Source organism: Gracilinanus agilis, chromosome 2 (assembly GCF_016433145.1).
Source record: "Gracilinanus agilis isolate LMUSP501 chromosome 2, AgileGrace, whole genome shotgun sequence".
Lineage (NCBI taxonomy): Eukaryota > Metazoa > Chordata > Mammalia > Didelphimorphia > Didelphidae > Gracilinanus > Gracilinanus agilis.
In genome coordinates, this window is record NC_058131.1 from 190814927 (window position 1) to 190828900 (window position 13974).

Sequence of the window (13974 nt, forward strand, 5' to 3'; positions counted from 1 at the left end):
ATGAGACTATTTCTCTTATTGGCTTCCCACATGGTACCCTGAAGCTACAAGGGCAAGTAGTCTATTTGCCTTTGAACTGAGACCAGGGCCCTATTCCCTTGCGGCAAACCCTTAGCACTTTACTCTACCTTGAAACTGCAACCAGAACAGTGTATGTGCAATAATATTGCTATATAGTGCCAGTAAAGGGTTGCCTAAACCTCTTTGTGACAAGTTGTGCAATTTGCTTACTGTTTCTGGGCTGAAAGCTCCTGAAGCTGCTACTATTATTGATGCAGCCTCTGTTGCTAGCCTTGTATGCCTGAATTCTATGTAGACTTCTTCACTCTTGTCCAAAATGACTCTGGTAGACTTTTTCAGACTGCTTAGGTTCCAAAATTTTCCCCCTGACCTTTTGTTGGTTCTATCATTTCAAAATTTGATTTGAAGAATTACTATGAAGTTGTTTGGAGGGGAATGTTGGAAAATTTCTGCTGGGTTGCCTCTAATCTGCCAACTTGGCTCTGCCTCTTTTTCACTCTTATAGTGTTTGTGTTTTTAAAAATAGTTTTGTTAGGTAGAGATTTTTTAGGGTAGGGAAAAGACATTAGAGCACTCATTCAAGTAATGAAATCTTAGCACTGCCAGAGGAACCTCAAATCACCTGTGTAGATACTTGCAGACAGTCTCCCAAATTTTTTTCCTCCAATACGGGCAATAATTTCAACACAGTTGGAGTAGTGGACTACAATGAAAAAAGATCATTAAAATATCTTCCTGCTTCTTAATAATTTCTGGAAAATGGAGCCTAATTTCTCTACTTGTCCTCCTAAGTCATTCAAGAGGAAGATCATACATTTAGGAACACTTAACTGGGCTCATTATTAATACTATTTTACACATTGATCACAAAGTGGGTGTGAAAATAAAATAATATTGTAAAAGGACTGATTCTAGAGGGCATTGTGTTGTTTCTACTATACCATAGCTAATTTGTTTCACCACTGAAGTAGCTACTTGTTTTGATGTCCTATGGATTTACTCTTTAGTTTTATGACACCTTTCAGAATAGCTTTGCTAGGTCATAAACCGAAAGCTTGATTTCCCAGATTTGGCCTCATCTATATTTACAGTATACCTATTTCCAATCTTTTGGAACTAAGATCTTTTGAAATCAACATTATTCAATTGTCTCAATGACTCCTGAAGAGCAAATTCATAGGGAAGTTTTGGTAAATGCTTTTTGAAGGGGTTTAAAGCTTATAAAGGGCTTTAAATGCCAAAATAAGATATTTATATTTGATCTATCAGGTAAGATGGAGCTGGGGGAGGGATCACAAAACTAAATCAATGTCTATTTGTTTAGGTCTTGGGGTTATTAATCTTACTAAGCAAATCCAAGGATGGCTGATTAATGAAATAGTATGATAAAATTTCAATACAGCAGAATTATAAATTATATATATGTATTCATACATATATGTATATATACTATAATAAAATACTGAATGTAAATCTCTAAGTGAAATGGAATTTATAGTTAATGTACATTTCACATAAATCTATAGTTTACAGACTCCCAGTAGCCTGAGAAACTGAGCTTTGAACTGAGAAGCATATACATATGCTTCTCAGTTCAAAGCATACACACATAAACACAGACACACACACACAACTGAGTGAGATTACACAAATTTGGTTTAGACAAAGTCTTTGAGGTGGGTTTTTTTCTTGACAAAAACACCATTTTCTCCCTTTGGAAGCATTTTATTACTTTGGAGATCCTTCTTCCAATTGGGATTTTTTTTAATAAAGGTTAGGTCCTCCCTTGAAGGCCAGGCATCCTTTTTTTCTTTTATTTTAAGTTTAATTAATTAATTAAGAATATTTTCCCATGGTTCCATAATTCATGTTCTTTCCTTTTCCCCTCCCACCCCTCCTACAGCCAACAAGCAATTCCACAGGGTTTTACATGTATCATTGATCAAGACCCATTTACATATTATTAATATTTGCAATAGAGTGATCATTTATAATCTACATCTCCAGTGATATCCCCATCAAAGGATGTAATCTGGCACTTGTTTTTCTTCTGTATTTCTACTCCCATAGTTCTTTCTCTGGGTGTGGATACCATTTTTCCTCCTAAGTCCCACAGAAATGTCCTGAATCATTGCATTGCTACTAGTAGAGAAGTCCATTATGTTGGATTGTGCTAAAGTGTATCAGTCTCTATGTAGAAACATTCTTTTAGTTCTGCTCTTTTCACTCTGCACCAATTCCTGGAGGTTGTTCCAGTTCACATGGAATTCCACCAGTGTATTATTGCTTTTAGCACAATAATATCCAATCACCAACATATACCACAACTTGTTCAGCCATTTCCCAATCGACGGGAATTCCCTCATTTTTCAATTTTTTGTGACCACAAGAACACAGCTACAAATACTTTTGTACACATATTTTCCCCTATTGTCTTTTTTGTGGTACAAACCCAGCAGTGGTATGGCTGGATCAAAGGGCAGGCAGTCTTTTAAAATCATTTGGGCATAGCTCCAAATTGCCATACAGAATGGTTGGATCAATTCACAACTGCACCAATAATGCAATAATGTCCCAATTTTGTCACACACCCTCCAACATTTATTACTTTCCTTTGATTTCATATTAGCCAATCTGCTAGATGTGAGGTTGTACCTCAGAGTTGTTTTGATTTGCATTTCTCTAATTATAAGAGACTTAGAACAGTTTTTCATTTGCTTATTAATAGTTTGATTTCTTTATCTGAAAACTGCCTATTCATGTCCCTTGCCCATTTATCGATTAGGGGATGGCTTGTCTTTTTGTACAGTTGATTTAGCTCCTTGTAAATTTGAATAATTAGAACTTCGTCAGAAATTTTTGTTATAAAGATTTTTTCCTAATTTGTTACTTCCCTTCTAATTTTAATTATATTGGTTTTGTTTGTATAAAACCTTTTTAATTTAATGTAATCAAAATTATTTATTTTACATTTTGTAATTTTTTCTAACTCTTGCTTGGTTTTAAAATCTTTCCCATAGATCTGACAGGTAAACTATTTATGTTTACCTAATTTACTTTAAGTTTCCTTCTTTATATTCAAGTCATTCACCCATTCTAAATTTATCATGGTGTAGGGTGTGAGGTGTTAATCTAAACCTAATCTCTCCCATACTGTTTTCTTAATTTTCCCAGCAGTTTTTGTCAAATGGTGGATTTTTGTCCCCAAAGCTGGGTTCTTTGTATCATACACTATCTTGCTGAGGTCATTTACTCCAAGTCTATTCCAATGATCCTTCCTTCTGTCTCTTAGCCAGTACCATACTGTTTCAATGACCACTTCTTTATAGTACAGTCAATGATCTGGTACTGCTAGGGTCCCCTCCATATTTTTTCTTTTGCTTGGAAACTCTTGAATTTGGCAATTATATTTCTGGGCATTTTCTTATCTGGATCAAATGTCACGGGTGTTCTATGGATCCTTTCAAGGTCTATATTGCCCTCTTGTTGTAGGACTTCAGGGCAATTTTGCTGAATAATTTCTGTTAGTATGGAGTCCAGGTTGCTATTAATTTCTGGTTTTTCTGGAAGACCAATTATTCTCAAATTGTCTCTTCTAGACTGGTTTTCTTGGTCTGTCACTCTCTCATTGAGATATTTCATGTTTCCTTCTATTTTTTCAGTCTTTTGACTTTGTTTTATTTGTTCTTGTTGTCTTGAGAGATCATTAGCTTCTAATTGCTCAATTTTAGCCTTTAGGGATTGGTTTTCGGCTATAATCTTTCTGTTTTCGGCTATGATCTTTTGGTTTTCGGCTATAATCTTCTGGTTTTCAGCTATAATCTTCTGGTTTTCGGCTATAATCTTCTGGTATTCCTTTTCAATCTGGCCATTTCTGGTGTTCAATTTGCTTATCAGTTCATTTGGTTTCTGAGCCTCACTTTCCAGTTGCAAGATTCTACCTTTTAAACTGTTATTTTCTTGCCAGATCTCTTCCATTTTCCTCAAAATCTCACTTTTGAACTCTTCCATAGCTTGTGAGGAGTTTTCCTTATTTGAGGAGGGTCTGGATGCTTGTTTGTTCTCCTCTGTTTGCTTGGTTGTCTGGATTTTCTCTGTGTAAAAGTTGTCGAGTGTTAAAGACTTCTTTTTCTTGTTGTTAATCTTTCTCTTCTGAACTTCCTGAGACTGGGTAGCCATCGTTAGCCCAGCAGCTTCTCAGCTTTATCCTCTCGCTTAGGGTCTGTCTGTGGTCTTTTGGCTCCTGAGGTCTGAGTTCTGGTTTTTTCCAAGGTCAAGCCCCCTGGTGGACCCCCTTGCTTGATCCTCTGCTGGAGGTTTCTTTACAAGTCTCAGGGGGCTGCTTCCACAGTTGTATACCCGTCTGCACTGGTTCCCCACTCAGGGTTTCAGAGCTTTAGCTCCTGGCTGTGTCTGCCTCCACCCACGCCTCTGCCTGTACCTACGCTCTGAGCCTGTGCTCTGCGCCCTGCGTCTGCTCTCTGTGCCCTGCTCCCGCACTCAGAGTTTGTGTGAGTTCTTTAGCTTTTTGGGGTCCTAAGTCTTGCTGCTCTCAGGAACAGGCCCTGGAGCTGCCAATGACTTGATGGGTGTCCCAAACTTCCTCTATTTCTTTTTAGCTGGCTTCGGCGCTATAGGTGGTGTGTGTGGAAGGGGTGGGGGTGGGGTGATTGCTCAACCCGCGATTTAGTGAGAGCTGTTTCACCCCTTTATAGCATGGAAATGCCCCAATTCCACGTACCTTCCACACTGTGCCCTGTTGTGGGGTTCCTCCATTCGTCTGGCCTTGTTTTTATGTCCCCTTGAGGAGTTTTGTGTGTTTCAGTCAGGAGAGGTTAAGAGCTGCTTCTTACTCTGCCGCCATCTTAACCCAGAACTCCTATTCTTTTTTTATTGGTGAGTTCATCCCATTTAGATTCACAGTTATGATTACTGTCTGTATTTCCCTCCATTTTGACTTCCTCCTTAAGTTCTGCCTTTTCTTTTATCCCTCTTATTCTCCTCTCCAACTTTTTATTTTTAGTTAGTTTCCTTCTTTTCCCCTCCCTAAAGTTATGCCCTTTCCCAGTACCTCCCCGTTATTGATTCCCCTCTTACTATAGTACCTTTTAAACTACCCCTCACTTCTCCCTCCCTTATATTGCTTCCCTCTCCACCAGTCCATTTACTACCCTTCTACTTTTCTATAGGGTGAGGTACAATTCTCTGCCCTAGTGGATCTGATTGATCTTCCCTCTTTGAATCAGTTTCTATGTACATAAGAATTAAATATTATCTGTCTCCAACCTCTTTCACCCTTCCATTGTATTGGCCTTCTTCTGCCTTCATCCATGTGCTTGTTTATGAAATATAAATTTACCCCAATTTACTCTTTTCCCATTTATCTTAGTATCATCCTCTTTTTTTACCCCTACTTTATATGAATATAGAGTATATATATATATATATATATATATATATATTTCATCCTATACAGTTTGTCACTGTTACTTCTAAGTATATGTCTTCTAGCTACCCTGATGATAATAACAATTTTTATGAGTTACCAATATCATATTTTACTATAGGAATATGAATCAATTGAACTTATTGGGTTCTTTAAAAAAGTTGTTTTTTTCCCCCCTTTCTTAATTACTTTTTGGTGATTCTCTTGAGTTCTGTTTGGGCATCAAATTTTCTGTTTAAGTCTGGTCTTTTCTTTATGAATGCTTGGAAGTCTTCTATTTCATTAAATGACCATGCTTTCCCCTGCAAGTACATAGTCAGTTTTGCTGGGTAGTTGATTCTTGGTTGTAGACCCAGTTCCCTTGCATTCTGGAATATTATTTTCCATGTTTTTTAGTCCTTCAGTGTGGATGCAGCTAGATCCTATGTTATCCTAAGTGTGGTTCCATGATATCTGAATGACTTCTTCTTAGCAGCTTGTAATACTTTTTCCTTGGTCTGATAGTTCTTGAATTTGGCTATATCATTTCTAGGCATTGTCAATTGGGAATTAAATGCATGGGGTTATTTGTGGATTTTTTTCAATCTCTGCTTTTCCCTCTTGTTCAAGAATTTTGGGACAGTTTTCTGGGATAATTTCCTGTAGAATGATGTCCAAACTTATTCTGTTGTCATGATCTTCTGATAGTCCAAGAATTCTCAAATTGTCTCTCCTGGATCTATTTTCTAGGTCTGTAGTTTTGTCAATGAGGTGCTTCATATTTTGCTCAATTTTTTCATTCTTTTGATTTTGTTTTATAGACTCTTGCTGCCTTGTGAAGTCTTTTGCTTCTAGTTGTTGTATTCTAAATTTTACAGACTGAATTTCATCCCTGGCTTTTTGGTCATCCTTCTCCTACTGGTCTGATTTTCTTTGTAAGTAATCTTTCACCTTCTTTGCCTCCTTTTCAAACTGGTCAGTTCTGGATTTCAAGTATAATGATACTAATTTTGTTAATAAGGAGGATATGTTAATAGGTTATGTTAATATGTTAATAAGGAAGATATTGTTTTATATACTTTGCTAGATGTTTACAAAGTATTCAGTTCAGTTCTCCTCCTTGAAGGAAAGCCTAAGAATGAGCTTTCTTCCACTGGGCACAGTGCACAAACTGCCTTGGAGACTATTTTATATATTTATATATGTACATATATATATTTAATCTATTCATTTGTATTATATAGTTGAATATAAAGATTATTATAACAGGATGCCTTAACTCTAAGGGAACTAATCTCTCCACTCAATCCCCTTTTGTTGAGAAAATGAAATTCTTCTTGGTTTTGGGAATTCGCCCAAGCTACTCTTTCAAACTCCTTATCACTAACCAAATTTCCCCGCAAATGCTATCATTATATTCTTATATATCAGTAAAATTATCTATGTTAAGGTTGTCTCCTAGTACACAAAAACAGTGAGCCAAAATGTCTCAGATGCTCACTGAACAGAGTGTGGCTCTAAGGTGAAACTCAGAGCCCAGGCAAGCAGGTCTTCTGGTATTTCTTCTCCAGACAAAAGTTGTCACAGCAACAAGTATAAACAAGTATTCTTCCTGATGTTTCCTACAGTAAGAAAAGTGAAAAACTCTCAAAATAGTTCAAGGATTTCTCCTCCTTTCACCTCAAAAGTAGGGCTATGATCAGAGAGAGAGCAGAGTTGGCTAATCCCCACAGAAGACAGGGATTAACTACCTCGGACCTCTACCTGCCCTTTCCCCTTCAAAATTCCAAGCCTTGGACAGAATTCTTTCTTGCCTCAGTCATTCTCTAGCCTCAGGGACAGTTTTACAAAATTCCTTAGCTTCTCAAACCTTATCAATATTTTCCTAATTTCCTTTCTATAAGAGACACTATTTTCTTGTTTTATTTCATGTGCCTCTGTTTTCCAGATGACTTATTTTAATTTTTAAGTTCTTTTCCCAATTGTCTTCAGCCTCTCTTAGTTGTTTTTTGAATTGTGTTTTGAGTTCTTCTAAAGCCTGTGTCCAATTCGCTGGAGCTTCTACATTTTTGCTTTGTGTTCCTTGATCCTCCTCTGTTCCATTTGCTCTTTTTTAATTACCTGGATAAAAGCTGTTGATTGTAATTTTTTTTCTATTTTTGTTGTTTACTCATATTTTTCCTTCTTTCCCCCTTGTAATGACAAGGCTGTAATCTTGCTCCTCTGATTATTTGCTGGATCTGTGGATTTGGACTATTCTGTCATGAAGAGGCTTTTTCTCTGTTCTGCTGTGACTAGATTAGGCTGATGTAGTATTAATGAGCCCTGAGGTCAGATCTTCCCCAGCTGGTAGTAAAAGCTGAAGGTGTACTTGAAGGGGTGGAGGCTAAAGAGAGCTGTGCTTCCCTTCCTATTATCAAGGAATTCTGTAGTGGTTGCAGCCTTCTCCCTGGGAGCTTAGTCATCAAGACTCTCAGTGCATTCAGTGGTGGAGGGATGTTGGAGATTGAGCTTTCCTGCCCTCAGAAGGCTTCTTATCTGTCCTATTGATAAGATGAAGGTAGGGCAGAGCTTATCTGAAGAGCCAGATGTGCTCTGAGGCCAAAACCTTGAGAAGAGGGGAGAGATGGATAGTTCTGGCTGTGACTATACTTCTCTCTCCACATTTTTCCTACAGTTGCCTCCCTGCTGACTGTGGTCAGCACCTTGAGCCTGGCACAGCTATGCCAGCAAGGCATTCCCTCCAGGCTTGAATCCTTTCACAGAGATTCTAGTGACTTTCCGAGAGTCAGCACAATAAGTGCAGGAGGAGTTCTGGGCCTTCATTCTTCCTTTTCCTTAAACCAGAGAGATCAAGAATACAGGTTTTTTATTGGCATACCATTTAAGTTGAATCCAGCATGAGAGTCCCTAAGTTCTGTCCTGTTGTTAGATTTGGTTTTCTGTGTCCCTTCAAAGCACTTTGTTTTTGATTGGTGTGGAAGCATTTTCACAGAAGTCTGAACTTTTGCTCTGTCTAATTGGCCATCTTGACTCTGCCTTAGGTCAGGCACCTTCTTGACAAGATAGTCTAAGTTTTTTGTTACAAAGATGCTGAGCACTTTCTTGATGAGAAAGTCTATTTTCATTTTTGTTTTTTTATTTTTATTTTTGCCTAAGAAGTCAGGTCTTATATTCTTTTGTATCAGACAGATTATATGAACCTTCATTCAATATAGGGTAATAATGAGTATAGCCATGGTTATTCATAGGCAAATGAGGTAACAGCTTCAGAAACTCCTGCATATATTTCAAGAGACTGAAAGAATTCCCAGGCTTTCCCTGGCAAAGACATCTACAAGGGATTTATTCTTGTACTCAGTAACTTAATCAATTATTATAATTTATTATTAAAATACTGACTATCTAGTAGAGTTACATGAAAAGAACATACAGTTATACTGAGGTATAAAACCATGAATATGAAAGGAAGTTGCTTAATTATCTTTTAAAATGCATATATTTATATATTGGCATTTGGATGTTGTTATTTTATCTCTTTTTCTTTTGATTTAACTCTATCTTGAAAATCAAAGCAAAACAAAAAGCAAATGTTATAGATGAGTTGAGTACAACATTTAAATAATGATTTCTCATGGTATCAACCTGGAAAGTATACATATTCTTGAAAATTAAATAGAATTTATGTGAGATTGGGTTTTCAAATCATGAATATTGTCTTTTTTCATAAATTTAATATTGTTTTATATGAAATGCTATATACACCATGTGATGACATAGCCCTGAGGTCTGCTATTCTAACTTGTGAGTCCCTGGCTCTCATTACCAATTCATGAAGAGTGTCCTAAGCATTCTCACTTCATTCCCAACTCAACTCATTTCCTTTACTATTCCACACCCTCACCTTTGTAAGGGGGAAAAGGGGTTTTGATTGGGCAAATATTAAAAGGTTGGTTGCCAGGGGAATGAACTATTATCAGTCCTCAATTAAAGATTAACTTCAAGTTAAAATGACTTTTATGGAAATTTGTTTACAAATGAGAAGAGGAAGTAGAAATAAGGAAATAAGAGAGAGGATAAGATACGATAAGTAATCTAACACAGTAAGTAATTTGCTCTGATCCCCTAGTTCAATCCAGGTAGATGTAATTAACCCTCCGCCTAGGGAAATCCAGCCTTGATCCCAAGGCCAAGAAGCCAGAGGCCCAAAGGGCCTTGAAGGTTTACAAAGCAAAAGCTTTAGTCACAGAGTCTCTATTAAAAGGAAGTTTCTTAAGAAAAGTTCAGGAAGATTCAGTCTTAACACTCACTAAGTGGAACAATCTCACCAGCTTCAGACCACAACCAAGTCCATTCATGAACCAGAAGAGCTCCTTCAGGCCCTATTCACAAACCCTAAAAGAAAGCCCAGCTGACTGAGGTCTCCTTTTAAAGGGTCCTCTTTTGTGACACTTACTGTGGCCTCCTCTTAGTTTACATGTCCAATCACAACAGATGCTTTTTTTTAGGACTGCCCAGGGGACAGTCAGTAAATTCTGATTTGTTATTCTAGCACATGTGGGTTACAGACCACCCAAGTTGTGGGTTAAATGGAAATGTTTTCACCTTTTGTGATTAAATCCAAAGATGGGCAGGGTAGATTTAATTTCATTATAACCTTGTCCTTGTGTGGGTACTTGCCTCCCCTTCCACCTTTTTTTCTAATTAGGTCCCTTTGATATTTCGTCACCCCTTATTAGAATGTAACCTCTTTGAGAGTAGTTACTGTATTGCTTTCTTACATTTGTAACTCCAGGCCTTAGCAGAGTACATTAGTCAGTGCTTCATACATGCTTTATGTTGAGAAATTTAATGGATTTGATTTTTGTGTGTATTTGTGTGTGAAATTATTTGGTAATCACTTTTTCTAGTGCTTATTTATTCTCTTAACACATTATATATTTACTATATGTGATTTGAGACTTCTATACATCCTATAAATCAATGTACATTAAATTAATGTGAAAAGTCATGTTAAGTTCTTCATAGAATTTGCTTATATATTTATTCCCTAAAAAAGCATAATTTACAATATTTTCATTGCAGACTTTGTTGCTGGAAGTACTTATCATGATTATTTTGACACAAAATGACCAAATAGTTAAAAATATTATTTCAAATTTTAAATCTTCCTTTCCAGGGACAATGTGCAAATTATTCTTCCACTTAATCATAACTTCTTAAAAACTTGTTTTGGGGTCTCATTTATACTTAGAATGCCAAAATTGATTTGATTCAGGTTCTCCAGTTTTTTGACACTGATAAAATGCATCAAACTTAGAGCACCAACAGCTAATATAAAGTTTATAGGTAGTTAAAAAAACTAATTCTTAGTCCTTTTGGTCATTTTATGCCACTCTGATGCTGAAATTATATTTAATTTTTTCATTGATTATCATAATAAATGAATTCATTGTCCAATGGGCAGTATACTAGTTATAAGCTTATTTGAGTGTATTTAAGCTTTTCCTCAGAAACTAAATCATCTATTGTCATAATCATACTTAAAGTCTTTTTCAAGCCATGTGAAAGTTTTCACAGCTTACAATATGCTAAGAATGCATTTAAGAAACCGAAGTTGTATTCATGTCATTTTTCTTATTCTTAGTTTTCATCATTATACTAATGCTTATAGATGTAATACGAAGAAATTTTGTTCATGTTGGATGAGAAATACAAAGAAGCATTAACATTAAACCTTTCTTTGACAGTAAATCTATATTTAATAATTTATTTTAAATTTAGCTTGCATTTTTGGTGTGTTCTATTCGCCAGGCTTGGTGGAAAGAATATCTAACAGAATCCCTGAACACATAGACTGGGATAAGTATATGCTTCCCAAGTTATTGAAACTTTTCTAGATGTTTGATTCCCTCAAGGGACTAATCACTGAGGGTGTGATAATACTTCACACCCTCCTGCTTACAAATGCCTTGAAGAGCTCTTTGCTCTCTGTATTGCTTTGTTGGCTAACCACCATGGGCCATGCAAAGTCATTGGAGTTTCTTCAGCTTAATAAATTCATATTATCTTTGCCAAATAAACTTGCTGAATATCATTCCCTTAATACAAGTAAAGAAATATTTTATTGGTTGCTGAATGACCTTCAAATATCTTATTATACTCTAATATTAGACTTACACTAACAGGTAACTAACTCAAGTCAAGCAAATACACAGCTCTGTAGATGGTTTTAGACATTGGCAATAAAAAGACAAAAAACCAAATGAAACAAACAAACAAAACTATCCTCAAAGGGCTTATATTCTGCTAGATTGTGTATATTGGATATCAATTGGTAAATAAGATTTAAGCAGCATTTGCCAATATTAGCTTTATAAAAAAAACATAAAACCATATAGGATTATAATAACACTTAAATGTTTCAAGGATCTGACACCCTTGATGCATATTAGGATCAATTGAAATGACTGAAAACATTATAAAAAGTGATATAAAATATAAAATACTATTTGAAATTTCTTAGTATCTCTTTATGGTCTTCCTGGTGATGATTTTTTTGATCAGTTATTGCAAATAAGAATCATCTATTAAGTTGTAGCAGGAAAGTGATCCGAAACATTAGAAAGTCTTTATGCATTGTTTGAGCTCGTAAATGGATCACCAGATAACCAAATTTTTGATGATGAGATATTCATAATGGTGCTTTGTCTTTAAAGAGTGACATATAATATGTGACATTTTTTATAAAATTTTCATTTGGTTCTCAAAATGATGAGGTGCTCAGAGAAAAAATATCATTCCCATTTAATCAATGAGGTTAGTAAATTGAAGAGATGAAACTCAAATCAAGGGCTTTTAATTCTAAGTCTAATATTTCTGCCATAATAACACAATAACTGTTCATAAAAGAAAAGACATCAACAAATAATTCAGTCTTGCTTTCTACTTTAGGAAGGAAAAGTATCATTATTGCCATTTTACAGATTAACCCAGAAAGGTTATAAGATTTTTCCAAATCTAAACTAAGTATGGTGCAGATCATATTTAAAACATAGTAATTCCTTCCTATTGAATTGATTGTCTCATTATACCAGTCTATTTATGTTGTGCATGGCTTTGCCCTTTTATTGCTACTTTTTTTCCCCACAACCAGGAGACCTACCTTTTATTCTATTTATGCAGTGCCTTATTCTCAGCAAACTGTCCACTTAGACAATAGCTAAAAACTCTCGGAGGCATTAATATTTTAATTGAATAGATTTGATATGCCAAACATTAGAGATAAAGAAGAAAGGATTGTGAATTTGGAATGATAGCAGTGTTAGCATTTAGTGGTAGGGTTCAGAATACATAGAGTGCTTGGCCACCTGTAATCTTCCTATCATAGGCTCTACAAGAATCAGAAAACAGTTGAATTTTATCCTAAAGGAATAATTAAAGGAATCAACAAAACAGCAATTAGTGGATGCAGAATTTTTACTGTAAGCCTTTGGGGGAAGTTCCAAAAATATAAAACCAAAAAAGCTTAACTGGTTTATAAAATAATTGAAAACTCCATAAAAGTACTGACTATTATCTTGAAATATCAGAACAGGTGTTTCATTTCTGACTTGCTCAGGGACAACAGATAAGTTTTAATACTCCAAAGAACAGTTTAGAAGTACCTGAAGACAGTGGGGAGTTGCCTTAAGCATCTTTTTTCCACCTGCAGCTAATTGCCGCCATACTGATGCTCAAAAAAGAAAATTCCTATTCGGGTACATTGCTGGGGAGACAGAGCAGTATTAGACCTCCTCAAGATGGCTAAATGGAAGCCAAGAGCAGGGAGACATGAGAATAAATGCTGTCACAATTTACCCCACAGCTCTTGATGACTTGATGAAAAGGTTGCCAGAAGAAAAGTGCTCATTTACCAGAAGAAAAGCTACTCATTTGGCTTTATTCAAATCAATTTATCCTCTATAGTTATGCTTTTAATTGCTTAAAGCTATCAAGAGAGTAAATATAGTACCATGGAAAGATTAATCCTGGAACCAAAGACCTGAATATGAATCCTGACTCCAATATTAACACTGTGGCCATTGGTAACACTTTAGTTTGACCTTCAATTCTTAAACTATGAAATAAAGGCAATAATAATATTTAACTAAAAGGATTGTCATAAGTGTTTTGTTAATGACAAAATATTTTGTTAATGAGGAGTATTATAAAAAATTACTAGGGAATATATTTTAAATTTCTCTTTTCTTATGAAATGAATCTAGTCTTAGCTCAATCTTTGTGATATAATGCTCATTGTCATATGAAATTGTCATTCTGTGACAATAATTCTGTGAATGTAATTATCAGTACTATATCTTATAATAATAGTTAAAAGAGCATCATCTAACCTACCTATTTTGATGTGTTTTTCCCTATAAAACAGATAATATAACCTATATCTACACTATAGTCTTAAAAATCTCCTTTTTATAAGTACTTAATATAGTAGAAGCTGAAATCAATTTTTTTACTTATAATTTGAT